The 16,519-nt window shown below is 35.7% G+C and overlaps 1 long non-coding RNA gene and 1 pseudogene across 2 annotated transcripts; one reads left to right on the forward strand and one right to left on the reverse strand.

Moving 5' to 3' along the window:
- Positions 1–685: 685 nt before the first annotated feature.
- LOC139864317 (protein DETOXIFICATION 42-like) lies at positions 686–2,622 on the reverse strand (annotated as a pseudogene).
- Positions 2,623–13,632: 11,010 nt separating this feature from the next.
- On the forward strand, positions 13,633–16,145 carry LOC139864925 (uncharacterized). 2 transcript variants are annotated; one of them, XR_011764536.1, is made up of 4 exons: positions 13,633–13,869; positions 13,944–14,031; positions 14,202–14,339; positions 15,808–16,145. It is a non-coding gene; the product is annotated as an uncharacterized lncRNA (long non-coding RNA). The 2 variants fall into 2 exon arrangements; XR_011764535.1 differs by lacking the exon at positions 13,633–13,869 and having other exon boundaries at positions 13,891–14,031; positions 15,808–16,141.
- Positions 16,146–16,519: the final 374 nt, after the last annotated feature.

Raw genomic sequence — 16,519 nt, forward strand, 5'->3', positions numbered from 1 at the left:
AGAAAAGTCCCAAAAGTAAAAAAAAAAAATTACGTTAGTACCAACAAAGGGGTCTTATTCTAATTTTATACTGTATTTCTTAAGGACTAACAAAAATGATCCCATTATTATGTTAGTACTCAAATAAGAGTCCTATTATAAAAAAAAATTACTACATTAGTACCAATAAAAAATGTCCTAATGTATCAATAATAGGGTCCTAATATAATGATTTTTAAAGTTAGTACCACTAAAAAAAGTCCTAATATAAATTTCTTAAACCTTAAAACCACAAAATAGGTCTTGATATATAATAAGTTACTAGTTTAGTACCATATACAGAGTCCTAATATAATGTTTTCAAGGTTGGTACCATTAAAAAAAGTCCTAATACAAATGTATTTTTAAATAGTATGGTGTCCTATCAAGTAATAATATTAAAACCACAAAATGAGTCATATCAAGTCATAGTAATTCCAAATAGGTTTCTATATTCGGATCCGATTCGAATATTCAGGTCCGGTTCGGGTTTTTTTACGATCCGGGTATTCAGATCGGTTTGATTATTTAGGCCCAGATCAGATTATTAGATCCAATATTCGGGCCTGGTTTTTATTTAATTCAAATTTTAGACATCCAATTAATAATTACTATTAAAAATAAATATAAATAAAACATAATCATATTTTAATAAATTGACTCATAATTTGAAAAACACTAAACATTAAAAATTCATAGATAATCCAACATATCAATACTAAAATAACATTCGACAAAGAAAATAAAAACAATGAAAAGCAACGAAGAATGTATTCGATCAACATGTATCTTTATTAATCCAAGGGTACCACCTGTAAATAACAAACTTTGTCAGGATACAAAACATATCAGTTGATATAATTAAAACAGATTTTGTCATTAACATACGAATACAAATTTATATTATTACATACCCTTAAATGTTTAAGCATCTCTTGCTTTTCCTCGCCAGAAACTTTAGTCCATGATAAATAAATTGGAAAATACTTGCAACTCCTTGCAATGGTTCCTAGGGCATGGGTGAGTTTACTACTAGCATTGTCGTTAATAGCAACAGCAAACCTGCAAATATTGTAATTTGTAAGCACCAAATTTATTGAATTCAACTGTATGCCTGATACCAATCACTAAACCAAAGGATCAAGTGTTCAAAAAATTAAATAGGATTGTCACGTACCATTTTTAAGAAACCGACTCAACTGCAAAGCTTTCAAACTTGGAGGCAGTAGATCAACTTGGTTCATTAACTTGACTAACAGGATTATCGATATTAAGTACCTTCAAAACAATAAACGACATAAATCAGTCACAAAACCACATGATTATATAACTGCAAATTAAAGTTGATCAATGAGTCAAAGATGGAACCATTACTGGGAAAGCACATGTGCAATGGCTACACCACTAACTCCTAAATTGCAAGCGAATATAAGAATTGGATCCAAAATAATGTTTGCAACGTCTCCAATAACTGCACCCGAACACAAAAAATATGTTAGAACATTCATCAGAAAACATACTAGGTACAATATTACATATCAAGTAAGGTTATAAGTGATGTACCAGTGGCATACAAGGGAGTTTTAGTATCTATAAAACCACGAAAAACACCTTGCATTGCTAACGAAAGTAGAACTGCTGGGGCTCCGAGTGCACGCAATGTTAAATATTTATGTGCAGGTAACAACATTTTATTACCCTGTTCAATAATTAAATGTAAGATTTATATAACTGGTACATTATACTATGCACAAAGTACTACTTGAATAAAGATACTTACTTGTCGTACTCCCATTAAGCTCAAAAGTGGTTCAGCAAGAAAAACAAGTAGTAGTGTTTCAAGAATACCAAGTACTGCACCAATGAGCAGAGTGGTTGATGCTGACGGGATATTTCATTTTTGTCTTTTGAACGTTGACTTTTTTGTAGTAATAGTCAAATGATTCGACGGACTTGTTTTAAGACCTAATTAATGGTATGATCAAGACACACATAAGATCATTAAAACAAGTTTTGTTTTGTGATGTCAAATAACATTGTCAAGAAAAAAAAACATACCATCCTATTTTTCGTCCTTAATGTCGAACCATTGTCTAAGTTTTCAAGATTCACATCATCTGTCATGAGTTCTTTTGTCTCCTCTGTATTCGTCGAACTTTTCTCTTGGTTCTCAACTTTGTGTACTTTACTTTCGAGTCTTTTTATTGTCTCTTCCTCAGCAACAAAGGAAGTTGTAATACTTACAAGTGGGAATATGGCAACTTTTGTAACTTGATTGAAAATAGCAATAGATACTCCAACTGCAGCAATTTCAACGGGCCTATATGACCAATGAACGCGGTGTCAATTAATGAAGCAACGGGATCTGCAGCAAACGCCATGGCTGCAGGTACCGCGATAGTAAGTATTTCTTTTCCAAGTGAATCCATCTTTAGTACAAGCCTACAAAACCGTTACGTATAACTATAAAAACTCTAGTAGTAGAGTAACTTATATAAAATGTAGACCAGTGGTTAGGGTCAGCTTTTTGATTCCAAACTTTGGGCATACTTGTAGGTCCCCTCACTCTTGACACTCCATTCCATATATATTCTGATTTCAGGCCATCTTTGAAGGTATTTCATATGCCCGAGAGTCATATTAAATTAATGTGGCCAACATGTTATGATCCAAGTCGGGTCATACCCAATAACAAGCTTAACGACACCTTATACGTATTTGATTTTGACGATTGGATCATTAAACAAATACGCGACACTTGGATTTTAGAAAATCGGGTTTCTAAAATATTATCACTTGAGATAAATTATTTGGATAATTTATATATAATTGTTTATAGGTTTAAATGATTATATTGTGTTATATTTTATAAAAGGTTTTATAAAATGTATAAGTAACAAAATAATACATAAGTTTATAATAAGTTTATAAACTTTTATAAACTTGAAAGTATTATTATATAAGATCATGTGTGTGCAGAATTTTGTGTCTCCAAGAATGATAAACACATGCTCTTTTGTTGCTTTCCATGTACACACTTCTTAAGGACATGCAAGGTTCCTTTTAACCAAGGTTTGACTCATGCTTACAAGTGATAAGTGCTCATAAAAACTGCAATATTCAGCTCCCAATTGCCAATTCTGGCCGAACTGTTTATAGCACAAAAGGGAGCAGATTTTGCTTGTATAAACAAGTGATTAAGTGTCCTAAATCCTAACAAAATCAAAGGTGGTGTTGGTGCATCAAAAGCTTGGGGTATTACACACTTGAGGCTTCAAGTTAGAGGCTTTATTCCATCATTTTCTTCATCAACATTGCTGTCCAAATTCAGCTTTCCACTCATCTTAGAGGAGGTACAATTTACTTCCTTTGTTGTTATATGTAAGCATTATTTCATGACTTGATAACTATATGGAATTCATCTAAAGTGGTTTAACATATTAACATGCTTTCTTAATATCATGCTTCCGCTTATATTAACTCTTAATGAATTGGTTTCATGAATACATTTATATCATGATCTTGTTGAAATGTTGAATTCCATCAATCTTGAGTTACACATAAGAGTTATAAAGAACTGTCGATTCTCATGAACACGTCATAAAGCGAAAGCAATTGAGCTGCAAAACTGCTGCTATATATGATATCCAACCCTTTATTATAAGCAAACAATACAAAACCATAAGCAGTAGCTGTGAATAATCAGTAGCTGATGATGTTTACAAATTAATATCGCAACAACCCTTAGCAAAACATAAAACTAATGCTCAATTTACATATTGTCAGTATACAACATCTTGAAAGGCATTTAACCAAATGATATCCAATCTAAAACAATGTTTAACTATCCAATTATTAATTACGATACTCATACATATTCGATTTGAATACCTAAACGACAATGGATTTCAATAGGCACAGCTCATATAATAATGACAATAAAAAAAAGGCAACAAAACACATCAGAATAGTGAAGTATCGGTAAATGTATGAAAAGGACACAATATCGACACCATTACCAGTTGCATATAAACTTAAAGATAGTATATCACTGCTGGTACCACCAAAAACTTGAAAGGAAAGAAAATAATGACCTAAATTTCCAATAAGTCCACACAGTAACCTGATATTTGACATTCAGAAAATACAATATCAATATAGATGGAAAAAAAATTGAACGACAGAACAATAACAAAGCAGAATATATTTCACAAACATCATCTAATTAACTATTAACTAATTAATTAAATAACAAAAAACTACAAAACACATCTACCAGATAATTAAAAGGTGTTACCAAAAGTAATTGAACGACGGTTAACGGTCTGGAGTGAAACTGAGTAATCGAATCTTCCATCAATTTTCCGATAACTTGATTCAAGTTTCTGGAATTCACTGATTATTTGACGGATTTTGTGAACATATATATATTTTGTATCTAACCTATGGTTTTCTCGACAAACTGATCTTTGCACATTAAATAAAAACGAAAGAGAAGCAAATACAATAAACCCTAGAGTGTCTATTCTGCTTTGGACGACATTGAAAGAACTAAACTTGGTGAAATTGAGAAAATATGTATGACTCTATTTGTGTTGGAAATCAATCGTTGTGTTTTTATGTGGAGATACACAGATCAAAGAAAAAAGAAATTTAAAAACCTAATTTGAAAAGAGGGGTGTGAGTTTAATTTTGGAGGTGAGTGAGAAAAAATTGAGATGAGACCGATTAGTTTTTAGAAAGATAAAATTTTGGTAGGATGAAGGCGGGGAAAATTGTCACCTTCAAATTTTTGGGAAGTATATAAGAGCCAAATAAAAATTTTACTTTTAAAATTTTTGGTGTAACTACAGATAAAGAAAATAAAGCTTGGAAAAAAAAAAATTAATGTGTGAAAAATTGAAGCTTTTTATTTCTAATCTAAGGGATATATCAACCATATATATTGTAGTGAATTTAATTTGTAAATAATATAGACTTATTACGTACTTCTTATTATTATTATTATTATTATTATTATTATTATTATTATTAGTTTCCCAATCGGTTGTAAAGTTTGATTTTTAATAAGTTACAAAATTACCGTTTTTACATTTATTGAAAATTATAATATACTCGATATATGGGGTGATGGATGGTTAATAATTTGTTCTTCGCGACGTGTCTTCTCATATTGGGGATGACATGCCTCATGTGTTAGTGGTGTGGATAAGAATAGTGCCTCGATGTCGTCTTGCGTGATTTGGAGTTTAGGCTGGAGGATTTAGGGTATATGATTTAAAGTTTAGGGTATATTGATTATTGTTTAGGGTTTATGATTTAAGAATTGGGGTTTGGAGTTTAAAGTTTAGTATCTAGGTTTCCAAAGAAATTCATAAAGTTTATGAATGGTTCTGGTTTTGGTGATGGCTCTTCGTGTATATTTTGTGGATTGGTGGTGTTTTAAATATTCGGTTCAATCTAAATTCTTGTTTTCGGGTTTAGTCCATACCAGACCGATACCCGGACTAAGAATGACCCCATTTACACCCCTCAACCTAAATCATATACATAACAAGACTATAGAAGATATACCTTGAAGTCATTATTATAGTATAATTACGTGTTTATCTACATGAGATTATCTCATCTAATACACATGTATGAGTTTTAATAATTAAAACTTGAAAAATAGTAATAATAATAATAAGGAAAAAATGAGAGAGAGAGTGGGTGAGAGAGAGAGAATTTCGAGAGCAGCGAATAACGGCAACAAGAGGAGCACGGCGGCGGCGAGAGGCGACTACAACGGCGACGGCTACTTCAGACGGAATCATAGATCAGGCGGCAGACAGATAACATCTTTTTTGTTTTACAATTATCCACCCTCATGGGATGTCCCAGAATTATGGCGATTCTTCAAACAACATGGGAAAATCAATGACATTTACATGGCCAAACGAACACTACCCAGTGGCCAGAAGTTTGGATTCGTACGATATGAAGACGTCAGCAATCCAGAAAAATTCGCTGAAAGATTAAGATCTTTTAAACTGAAAGATTTATATCTTAAAGTCTATAAATCAAGAAATGAAACAGAAGCAAAGCACAGAGAAGACAAAAAGTCACGTGGTGACTATGCCAATACCACCATGAATACTTCACCCAATCTGCAACCGAACCGCTACCTTCAAGACTTTCCTCCACTAAACACCCCTCACAACCCTCCCCACCATAACCAACCTCTACCACCATGGCACCCCAATCCCATTCCCAAAACACCTCACAACCTCTCTCGGCGCCGGGCACCACCACCACCTTCCTACACTAACACACGTCATCCTCCTCCACCTCACCACACAAACCAACGAACCCACAACCACCTTCACCCACAACAATACACCTATCGACCAAAACATATCTCCAATAATCACAACCACACCCACAAACCCTACATCTCCACTACCACACCCCAATCCAAACCAAACAAGGAGAGACTTGTCCTACTTGATGATGAGAACATAACCAATTTCGATTCAAAAACCCTAATTGGTGAGGTTCCCAACATAGACATATTAGAACACATCCAGGATCTATGTCATGAAGAAGGTTTAACTGATTTCACCCTCAAGTACCTAGGCGGACTTGAGGTCATGATCATGCTTGAGAATGATGAAACAGCACAAAACATCCTTTCTAATGATATACATGGGATAAAAAGATGGATACCAAACCTTTGTACATGGAAACCTAATCGACCATGCCCTGGTAGACTAACGTGGTTAAGCATATTTGGAGTTCCACCCACCCACTGGAATGAATCCACATTCAAAAAAATTGCAGCATGGTGGGGTAGAATTTTAAAGTTAGAAAATTGTTCAATCAATGATAAAAATCAAAATCTAACTTCAGGCAGAGTTTTGGTAAATGTGCGTGGACACGTCCCAATTCAGGAAACGGCTATGGTCAAAACAAACAGTGGTATTTTTTATGTGAACATCACGGAACTAATTCGAGATATATCTGAACTAGATATTAATGGCGAAGAATTCTCCGAAGATTGGCAATCCGACAATAACTCGCGTGTAGATATTAGTTCTGATGATGAGGATGCCGACTCTATACCGGAGACAGAGTTTCCGGTGAAGATTGATCGGAATATGGAAGAAGACAAATCATCAAAGTGCATGGGGACTGCTGCAAACTTCGGTGTCCACAATAATGATGATGAGATCCCCAAGAAGGATGTTGCCCTAGAAAAAGATGAAAGCAAATCTGCAACATCTTTACCGAAGTCGAAAGGCTGCATCGGGCCACACACCTACACATCCCCAGGTAACGATTCATTTCACGCTGATCCTCTTAACCCTAGTAACCCAACCCACGTTTCACCTACCCAAAAGCCCAATACAGGAGAACCTTCAAGTCCATTAAACCCAACTCAACCCAGCCCAATCTTTAATGAAAATGCACAACCCAATTCAAGAATGCATTCAAGCCCAATTCACCCAATCAACCCAATCAATTCAACACTTCTTAGTCCAATTTTAAACTCTGATGTCCCCAAAGACGATAACCGTACCACCCCAACTAGACAAACCTTAACCGCCAATCGAAAACAAACCCCAAAACAAAAGACATCGCAACCAAAACGAAAAACGACACAACCAAAAAACGCCACACCAAAATCCCCAAACCCTACTAACAAGTGTCATAAACCAAATATTCCAACCAACACCTCAAAATCCCGTCTCATAAACCCAAAATCTAATCCAAACCCTAAGACGATACCCCCCACCACATCACCCCTACTCAATAGCCCAACCATTGGTAAACCTGATAACCCCATGGATAACTTGATCAGTCCAATTAGAACATTAAATTTGCAAGAAAAATTTTCTCATATTCCCATTACACAAACTCAAGTGCCATCAACCCAGGCTCCCATGACTGATCCCACTACCAACCAAAACCGATTAAAGCCCAATAGGCCCAATCATGAGGATGTATTCAATTGCTCCAAGCCCATCAAACCTCCCAAACCAACCTGTGTTCGTGATCCCATTACCCCCATTCCCCCACTTACGCACAACTCCACTTCCAGTCAACATCTACCTACTCCCAAAAAATGTTCAACCTCAAAACCCAAACCACGTATCGATCCTTTGTGTTCTAAATTCATTCAATTTAGAAACCGCACAAAAATCACCCCTAAATCCCTTTCCAAGCAAACTTCCAAATCTAACCAATCCAACCAAACCTCCAAACCTTCAAAAAGTTCTAAACACCAGATAAGCATCTCACATGAATCTTCGGCCAGTGTGGGTCTCAATGAATTTGGTAACAAATTGGGACTGAGATGGGAGGAAAGTACCCATTGACGACTTCAGGTCACTTCTCGCTTCCTTATGTTATTTAATGAAGATCATGACTCTTAACATTCGAGGCTTCGGGAAAGATAAATCGGGTAAAAGTAAGGTAGACTGGTTTAGAAAGTTGAGACTCAAGGAGAACCCTGACATAGTTGCAATCCAGGAAAGTAAACGTAATCTTGTTGATGATAGTTGGATCGAAAAGATTTGGGGTTCATCAAATTTCCAGTACATCCAAAAACCAAAAATAGGAAAGGCAGGGGGTATGCTGCTAATCTGGGACCCTCTTATCTTTGAAGTCAACGAAGCAGTGGAGAAACAATTCTTCTTGGCAATTAAGGGTAGATGGAAAGGAAAGTCTATGGACTCGATTATTGTAAATGTTTATGGTCCGCACAAAGACGATGACAAGAAGAAATTCTGGGATAGTCTTGAGGATCTACTTTCCTTTTCGAATGCCGAGTGGGTTATCGGTGGTGACTTCAATGAGGTACGATCGGAGGACGAGAGACTTAACTGTGATTTCAACGCTCGGAGAGCAAGTTTTTTCAACAACTTCATAAGCAACAACAACTTGATCGATGTCCCAATAGTAGGCAAACGTTTTACTAGAATTAGCGACGATGGAACTAAATTTAGCAAGATTGATCGATTTCTTGTATCGGAATGTTTTATGAATAATTGGGGAGACGTTTCCACGCTATGCCTAGATAGACACAAATCAGATCACTGCCCCTTAATTCTTCGCGACAAATACATTGATTTCGGACCCAAGCCATTTAAAATCTTCAACGCATGGCTGGAAACGAAAGATGTCGAACCAATCATTACTGATGCGTGGAACAAAAATGTCACCTCGTCAAGACCAGATTGTAGATTTCGAGACAAGTTGAAAAACGTTAAGATTGAATTAAGAAAATGGAGCAACTACCGATACGGTGGCCTTGACATGGAGATTGAGAAATGGAAGAAAATGGCTACTGAGTTCGAGATAAAAGCAGATACAGGTTCCATAACTGATGAAGAAAGAACTTGTTGGTTGAATGCGAGGTCTACCTGGTTCCAAAAAGAAAGCGAAAAGGCAGAGATGTTGAAACAAAAGGCCCGATTAAAATGGGCCGTTGAGGGGGACGAAAACACTGCCTTTTTTCACTCCTCCATTCGAAGACGAAATAACAGCTCCAATATCAGAGGACTTTTCATCAACGGTATGTGGCAGGAGGACCCTAATATCATCAAATCGACTATTTTTGATTACTACAGGAAACTGTTTGAAAGAAACCCGAATTGCCAACCTGATTTCAACAGTCTAGTTGGTATCCCCTTAAGTCGAATCAATGATGAGGACAATGCTTTACTGGAAAAACCGTTCACTGAAGAAGAATTATGGGAGGCAATAAAAAGCTGTGATTCTTCAAAGGCACCGGGGCCGGACGGATTTAACATGTTTTTTTACAAGAAGTTTTTTTGGTTGGTAAAAGACGACCTCATAAGGGCAGTCGAATGGTTTTGGCTTAATGGAACCATATCCAATGGATGTAACGCTTCCTTCTTTACGCTTATACCCAAGAAAAGAGATCCTCTAAATCTTGGAGACTATAGGCCGATAAGTCTAATCGGAAGCTACTACAAGATCATATCGAAGATGCTCACACTTAGATTGCAACGTGTCGTCCATAAATTAATTGGTGTGGAGCAAAGCGCGTTTTTAAAAGGTCGATATATACTTGATGGTATTCTCATAGCCAATGAAACTATTTGGAATCTGAAATCACAAAAGAATAAGGGTCTCTTATTCAAAGCCGACTTCGAGAAAGCTTTTGATAGTCTTAATTGGGAATTCCTATCCATGATAATGAAGCTGATGGGTTTTGGTAATAAGTGGTGTTCATGGATCGAAGCATGTTTAAGCTCGGCATCGATTTCTATACTCGTCAACGGATCTCCTACCAAAGAATTTGCTCTTCATAGAGGCGTACGCCAAGGCGACCCGTTATCTCCCTACTTGTTCATCATTGCGGTTGAGGCACTGAATGCACTAACTAAGAAAGCAATCTCACTAAACATGTTCAATGGCTTGAAAATCGGTTCGGATTCCATTATCTTATCTCACCTCCAATATGCCGACGATACCGTTTTTTTCGGAGAATGGAATAAAAGAAACATTGGTAATCTATTCAAGATACTAAAGTGCTTCGAAATCTTTGCAGGCTTGAAAGTCAATTTCTCAAAAAGCTTTCTTTATGGTATTGGAGTACAACCACGTCAAGTTGAATATATGGCTGAGTACATCGGATGCCAAGTCGGGTCACTACCATTCACATACCTTGGCCTCCCAATTGGTAACAAAATGACCAAAGCGAGTGAATGGGCTGCTATAATCGAAAGGATGCAAAATAAACTTGCGGATTGGAAATCGAAATTGATGTCTTTCGGTGGTCGTCTCACTTTGATTAAGTCGGTTTTAAGTAGCCTCCCGTTGTATGCATTCTCCCTCTTCCGTGCACCATCTAATGTCCTCAATTCGCTTGAAGGTATGAGACGCAATTTTTTCTGGGGCGGGACGAGTGATAAGTCTAAAATACCCTGGGTTAAATGGGAAAAGACCCTATTAACCTACGAAAAGGGCGGGTTAAATATAGGGTCCCTCAAAGCAAAAAATCTATCACTACTCGGGAAGTGGTGGTGGCGTTTCAAGAAAGAACCCAATTCATATTGGGTTAAAATTATCAAAAGTCTGTATGGGCGGGAAGGGGGGTTAAGCTCTCACGATTTACTTAATTTTCGAAGCAGGCATACTACCTGGGATGGCATACGAAAAGCTGGAATCACCATAGAAGGCCTGGGAATCAACTTTTTAAATTCTTTCAGCAGAGTTATTCATAACGGAGACAACACTAGATTTTGGGATGACGTATGGATTAACAACGCCCCGCTAGCGGTTCAGTTTCGTAGATTATATCGGTTAGATACGAAGCAAACATGTTCGATCAGTGAGCGGGTAACCAAAAATCCAAACGGCTGGGAATTCGTTTGGAGTTGGAGTAGAACACCAACTAGGAGAACAAGCTGTGAACTCGATGATCTTGTCCAATTACTCCAACAGTTCCCGTTTCCAATTGAAGATGGTGAACAAGAAGATGGCTGGATGTGGAATTTAAATAGCAAAGGAGTTTTCTGTACTTCGGATCTTACAAAATTAATCAATGAGAAGGTGCTATCGGGAGGAGCAAACGCAAGTGCTACAATGACAAACAATCTCGTGCCAAAGAAAATAGAAGTGTTTATCTGGAGGGCTGTCCAACGACGATTACCGACTTTAATCGAGCTAGATAAACGGGGTATAGACCTACATACGGTCCTATGTCCAATTTGTAGCAATACAGTAGAAACGATCGACCATATTTTATTCAACTGCTCATTCGCGGAGGACATTTGGAACAGATTGTTCCGTTGGTGCAATGTCGTGACTCCAACCACTCTAAATTTCGACACCATGCTGAAGGGCAACACGCGCATCTCCAATACAAACACCGAATCAAAAATCTGGCAAGGAATCGAATGGATAGCGGCTTTTACAATTTGGAGAAACCGTAACCTCACAGTTTTTAAAAAGGAAAAAGGAAACGGAGCTGTAACACTAAACGAAATCCAAGTCAAATCGTTCGAATGGTTGTCCAAACGCTCGAGAGGAAAGTCTATAATATGGTCGCAATGGCTCATCAACCCGAACGTGTTCTTTTAGGAACTATGGATCCTAATTGTGCTAGTTTTTTGTGATTTTGTGTTTGTTTTCTAATGTAGCTGATATTAGAGGCACTCTCTCATGCCTCCCTTGTAATGTATAATTTTTCTTATCAATAAAATTTTTCTTCTGCCTTTCAAAAAAAAAAAAACAAGACTATAGAACGATCGGCCGCCTAATACCTACATGTATGAAAAACTTTCATTATGTCTAATAATCAATAATCCTTGTAGTGACGACTTATGAATTCCTTCAATTGATGGGATTTCATAAGTTTATTTGAAGACAACTAGTGCATTTATTAAGTTCTCATATTCCTTATAACGACTAAGATTAGATCATTATTTTGTTTTTAGTTAAATACAACAAAACCCAATACCACATGAGTGGTGTATGGGGAGGTGCGATGTAGACAATACTTCCTCTATCTTTGTAAAGGTCGATTTAGAAGCAACGGACGAAGCTTGGACGGATAGTAGGTCACGAGCCATTGTCATTAAAATTGGATCGTTTGATTCCTTTTATTTCCTATAAGCCAAGACATCAAAGTTGGCAAATTGTTCGGGCTCTACAGTCATTAATTTCTCAATTAATTCGTTTGCTGGGTCGATGATCGTTGACGCTTATTGGTGTCTTCGTGTAATTTTATATTAAGGTTTATATTAATGTCGCAAGTCATTCGTGACGATGATCATCTGACACAAAAATGATCAACAATTAGGTTTTGGCGTTGACCATGTTTTGTTGCATAAATTTTAAATGATTTTTGAAAATTGTCATTAATGTTAAATCATATACACAAAACTCTAAACACTAAACTCCAAATCTTAAACCATAGACCCTAAACCTAAACCATAAACCCTAAACCTTAAACACTAAACCCTAAACATTAAACTCTAAACCCCTATACCATAAACTATAAACCTTAAACCATAGACCATAAACTCTAAACGCTAAATTCCAAACCCTAACTCCTAAACCCTAAACCCTCTAATACAATCCGGAAGTTGTGGAGAGTCTTCGAATACAATACGGAATTTGTGTAGAGTCTTCAAATACAATATGAAGTTATTGCTATCCACGCAATCTGTATCTACAATATCCACGGGTATCCCATTTAGTTATTAACTAGCGGTTCCACGGGTATCCGGGCGGGTATTCGGGCTGAGAAATCGGGTATAAGGGTCCGGTATACGGACTCGGGTCTTTTTCGGGTATGTAGGCCGGGTAATCGGGTTTGTGTCTAAAACGATCCCCGAACCTGAACTCGCAAAAAATTATAAATTATCCTTGTACCTGACCCTAGACCTATTACCCATTCCGAACCCGGCTTATAAATATCAAATTTTGGATTTTTAACACTCCCAAAATTTCCCGCTTTATACTCCTAAATTCGTGTCCCTTTTAATCTTCCATTCCATTTTGAAAGCATGTGAGTGCCAGCTGTTTGCATACGTGTTTAGGATATGCTTCTAAACAAAACTAAATAGAAACTAATTCAATTGTTAACCTGTTAAATTTCGGAGTTGAAACGCGGCGTCCATTGAATCAGTTTTAGGGTTTTCCACAAACTCCTAATCAGGTTCCAAAAATCGCATCTAAAATCCACCACAAAATCCGTTCAATTCAATCTCTTCATCAATTTATCAATTCAAATCCTGTCGATTTCAATTTATCATTAACATCATTGATTCAGCATCAACGTCACGTCTGATCAGTCCGAGAATCATAGCCGTCGTCATCTTCTCACACAAGGTAATCTTACTAGTTGAGTTGAATAATTAAAACTGATTTGTTTGTTACAAGGTTTATATTGATTTTTTTGTAAGGTTTATATTGATTCGATCTTCAACTTTTATCTAATCGAATCAAGGCTGCTGAAGAATTCTCTTTCCTTCGGCAAACACCATCATAAAGGTATTTACTTTCAATTTAGGTTATTTTGAATCGAAATATTCGTTTACAGAATTTATTCAGTTGATTCGTTTATGAAATTTTCCATAATATCATAATTTTATTTACGGATTATAAAAGGTTTATGATATTTGATTTTTGATATTAAATTAAATTTAATTTAATTTTTGCAGAAAAATAAAAATTGAATTAATTTTTGCAGAGGAGTTGTGTGCTAGAGGAATTAGTGCTAGCGCAATCTGTGATGGAGCTTCACATGGAGCTTCACCACTTTTCAATGGTTAAGTACTTAATTGGTGTCGTCGGAGAAGGTGATACTGCAACTGAAGAAGCAATATATCTGAAAATATATGTTGGCCATGTAATTTACTTGTACACATAGGTGTGATTGCATAATTCTAGAACACTTGATGAGGCTAATTAGTAATATGCATAATTCTAGAACAGCAACTGAAGTAAGTACACATCATTTTCTTATTAGTTTGAGGTGGCAATTTGGGTTACGGGTCAAAACATGGTTCCTTTAGAATGAGGCTAATTAGTAATATGCATAAATGAATATGTATGATAGACACTTGATAGAATATGTAGTTGCTCTATTATAGGTGTGATTGCATAATTCTAGAACACTTGATAGATTATGACTTCTGATATGTATGATTTAGTGTTAGTTTATTGGTGGTTATGTTTAATTAACTGGACAATGTATTATGTTTGATTAAATGGTTTTATATGTAAACTGACTTAGGATTTATGCTAGACGGGCATGTTTACTTTTTTTTCTATTAAGTCCATTATGGATATAGATGGTATTATGGATATAGAAGTTACTATGGACTAAGCTATGAATTAATACATGCTGTTTCCTTTTGTTTTGGATGAAACTCATTAATAATAAAAAGACAGGTTTACCCTCGATTGAAACAATCATAAATATAAATATAAATATGTAATACGGAGTATACACACTGGTAACTCTTTATGAACTCCCATCCATTCGAGTTCACAAATTCATTGTTTATTTTAGACCTTTCATTCTCATATTCAACAAAATGAAAATCACAAAACAAAAAAACCCAATTTCACAAATTACTTTTGTCTGACTTTAATTGTGGCACAAAGTTGACTAGTCTATCTAACGATATGCCTATGCACTTGCTAGTTAAAAATGATTTTTGAACTGGGAAACGCAACTACTTCTCATACGACAAATACCGACTTCAATTCTTGAAGAAATTTGTTGGTGGCTCGCTGAATCACAATAATCCTCAGTTGGGACTATAAACCCTAATTTAAAACTTCTATTAGATGTGAACTTACAGGTAAAAATATTAAAGGTGCGGATGAAACATAATTAATTTTTAACTTTGGAAAGAGGAAGAGGGTGGGGGTAATATGGTAAAGGGGATGAGCTAAATGGGGACAAGTGTAGTTTTTGAGGTGACCCAGAATGCTCTCCAGGTGGACATTTCATTAATTTATGGTGAAAGTAAACAGCTTCTTTGGTGACCGAATAATTTGTACACTCAACTCAGCTCATTAAGCATAAAGTAAACAGGCCTGGGTCATAATACGTTAAGTCGTAGTTTGTGGGACCCGAAACCTGCTCTGAAGTCGCTGAAAAAAAAACTTTTTAAAAATCTGGACGTTACAAGGTCTGTACATATCACCTTTATGTTACAGTTTGTTAAATGTAATTGTTCGTTGAGTGATTGTTGCGATTCTCGTGACTTAATTATTGTTTTTGTTGTTGTTTTGTGTCTACATTTGGATCATCAGTATTTCAAGCAACACAGTTGGAGGTGTTGAGTGAAAAAGGTTGTGGCAGAGTACCAGTTAGAGGAGGAGATAAAGCGTATTCAAGAAGCTCAGGTTTATATGTACAACAGGAAACCAAATGACTAAAACGGGTCAGGTCAATACTGCCTGGTTCAGGTTGATAAACTACAAATTACTCCATCATATTAGCAATTAGTTAGCTAGACATAATGTAAATAATTACTTTATTTAGATCACAATTTTGTAAATGATATAACATAAATAAACTATAACTTTTGTTATCATATCATTAGTAAGTAGTGATCAAAGTCTAAAACTATTTTCAAGTTACTACAAGTTGCTATAGCGCCATGGTAATCAAAATATAAGTCCAAAATGATATGTTTATCAGCTAATCAAAATATGAGTCCAGAATGCCATAGCGCCATGTTATCTTATCATTGGTCATATTAGTTTGTTTTATTGTATTTGGATTGTTGATCAGGTCCTACATCTATAGTTTCTATTAGAATTCTATAATGATAATGTCATTATTAGGTTAATTTCTTTCTTAAAATTAATTAAAAATAATAAGAAAAAAATCTAAGCTCTTAAGGTGATGTCATTAATCTAATTAATAACTAATTAAATTAAATCTACTTATTTATTTATTTCATATTTTTCGAAAATTCACTCTCATTAATTATTAATTATTATTATATTATTATTCAAA

Source organism: Rutidosis leptorrhynchoides, chromosome 8, assembly GCF_046630445.1.
Source record: "Rutidosis leptorrhynchoides isolate AG116_Rl617_1_P2 chromosome 8, CSIRO_AGI_Rlap_v1, whole genome shotgun sequence".
Taxonomy (NCBI): domain Eukaryota; kingdom Viridiplantae; phylum Streptophyta; class Magnoliopsida; order Asterales; family Asteraceae; genus Rutidosis; species Rutidosis leptorrhynchoides.